Raw genomic sequence first — 2,500 nt, 5'->3', positions numbered from 1 at the left:
CAAAGGAATTAGAATGCAACATTTCCTGAAGTACTTCCGGCATCATTACCGGATCCTTTAAATAAGGCTCTGAGCAAACATATTTACATCAAACGTTTACCTGTTAAGTGATTTATCCAGACGTGTTGTTGATACTGAGCATCTGCGAGAGAGAGGCGATGAAAGTGTATCGTAGTTTAGATGCTCACAATTATCTCCTCAGCGGAGAGATCGGGAATATTGGATCAATCCTGTTTTAATCAATGAAGCTGCCGACAAGGTAAGGATTTCTTTTTTTAATGAGAAAAATACTTTTCTTGTCTCTTTCTGCTTCTCCAGCAACTCTGAGAACTGGGCAGCTCGATACTGCAGATATCGTTAACTTTTGTGTGACAAATTGCTTGTTATGTTCCTCATTTGTAAGTCGTTTTGGATAACAGCGTCTGCTAAATGACCATATGTAAAAGTAAATGACTTATTCATTATAATGGGAGCTATCTATAGTCACTTTTAGAGCTCTGCCTATCAAACGTATAATTATTTGGCATATATGTCGTTCACCTACCTGAGATAAGACGTGTTCACCAGTTGTTATTTCTGCTCATTTCCATCCGTCTCACTTCACTGCATCCATTTGTGGTTGCTCTTTCTGAGATGTAAAGGCTTTTTAATTTCTGTTCATTCCAGGCATCCAGAGATCATCCAGCCACCGAACAACATGATCCACATTTTAATAATGATGTTTTATGACAACTGTGTTAAAGTCACTATGAATGAAGAGCCTCTCGCTGTTGTTTTGAATGACTATGACAACTAGTAGGAAATCTTCATGGAACAAAGACATCAAGTTGTCCTTGAAATGGTCTATAGGGACATGTCATTATGAGAGTGCACTGGAATGAAGTATTTAATGGACAGTTTTACCAAAATGTCCTAACTCCGTGAATAACCTCTGACCTCCATGAACGATGGTTTCAGCAGGAAAGAGATTACATAAGAAGTTGTGAAGTATTTAGATTGATGAATTTTGTCAATGAGCACATTCAAACATAAACATTTTCCAAAGATGTGAAGTACAGGGCCAACAGTTTCTCCAGAGAAACTGCATCATTCCACAAAGACAGACTACAAATATCAATTCATCAATGTGCCATTGGGGAAGATCAAAATCTGGACTCTTGTAGTATCAGAAAAAAACACCTTCAGAAGGAAGTTCACTGGTACCTAAATCCATGAAACTCATTTTCTTCATTTGGAAATGTCTAGTTGAACCTGTTGTTCTGTTTACAATTTTTATGATGTTTGTGAGTTTGCATTTTTCTCACACTGAACTCGAAGTGTATGAGCGATTAAGAGTTGTTGGTCTCAGGATCATCTCACATTGATTGTCTGCTGATATCTAACACCTTTTGTGTTTACAACCCTCATGATGCATTTCAGAGCTTTAAACATGGTATTGATATAGGTACTGCACTAACTGTACAGCCACATGTGTTGCTTATTTTCAATAGTAGTGTGTGATATTTTTGGATTCTCAAAAATCAAGATTTTGACATTATTGTTTTTATGAAAATAAATGAAGGTCAATTTCTAGTTTCAGTATTATTTATACTTCAGACCTTTATTGTGTTGGACAAGAAAAATGAGTTTCATATCATGTGACCCACGTTTGGTTTTCGACCACTGAAAATGTGCAATATTTTACAATTTACACATGGAGCCACATTGAGAGCCCCATATCTCTGGGATTTAACTATATAGGGCCTTACAAATGAACATATAAAAAGAAAACTTTGTTCTGAAGCAGAATGTAAAAGGATATTAAAATATCTGTAATAATTCAGGAGTTATGTGCACTCCAACTTTGGAAAAACAACAAAAAAAAGTGTGTTTTTTTCTCTCATATTTGGACTCACACCATTGGTATATAAAGCAACAAGAAGTGCTGAAGTCAACTGAATTAACCAATAATCTTACTAGTCTCTGTGTACAAATAAAATCATGATGCTAACACCTTTCTAAGGGAATTTTGTTTACCTGTAGTTTTGCTCCAAAATCATAGGCGAAAATCGCATTTTGACCCCCCTCTACAAAATGATGGATTACTCTGTAAATATTGATCCATGGCATTTAATATTTTGGCTTTCATCATCATTTATGTTTCTGTTTCTTCAGAAAAAGTGACCAAATCTAAAATTTCCACCATGGAATAACCTCATTTGAGAGAATTTTTCTTTCAAATATTTTCTTAACCAAATGTAAATATTGAGTTGAACCTATTTTTCTGTTTATTTTAATGATGGTGATGTTTGTCTATTTGTTTCTATGATCAAATACTCTCTCTTGAGCTGGAGTTTCATGCATCTTCTGCTCACTTTATCTGACCCAGTTTTGTCACAGTTACAATTTATCAGTATGACACATGGATAGAAAGTTATGAAGTTTTGGGTAAGTTACTCAAAAAAGTAATCCACTTAAAATGATATCTCTAAGATTGTAATCAGATTACTTCATGGGATAG

This window comes from Myxocyprinus asiaticus, chromosome 20, assembly GCF_019703515.2.
Source record: "Myxocyprinus asiaticus isolate MX2 ecotype Aquarium Trade chromosome 20, UBuf_Myxa_2, whole genome shotgun sequence".
Classification (NCBI taxonomy): Eukaryota; Metazoa; Chordata; class Actinopteri; order Cypriniformes; family Catostomidae; genus Myxocyprinus; species Myxocyprinus asiaticus.
This window is presented reverse-complemented; position numbering follows the sequence as displayed.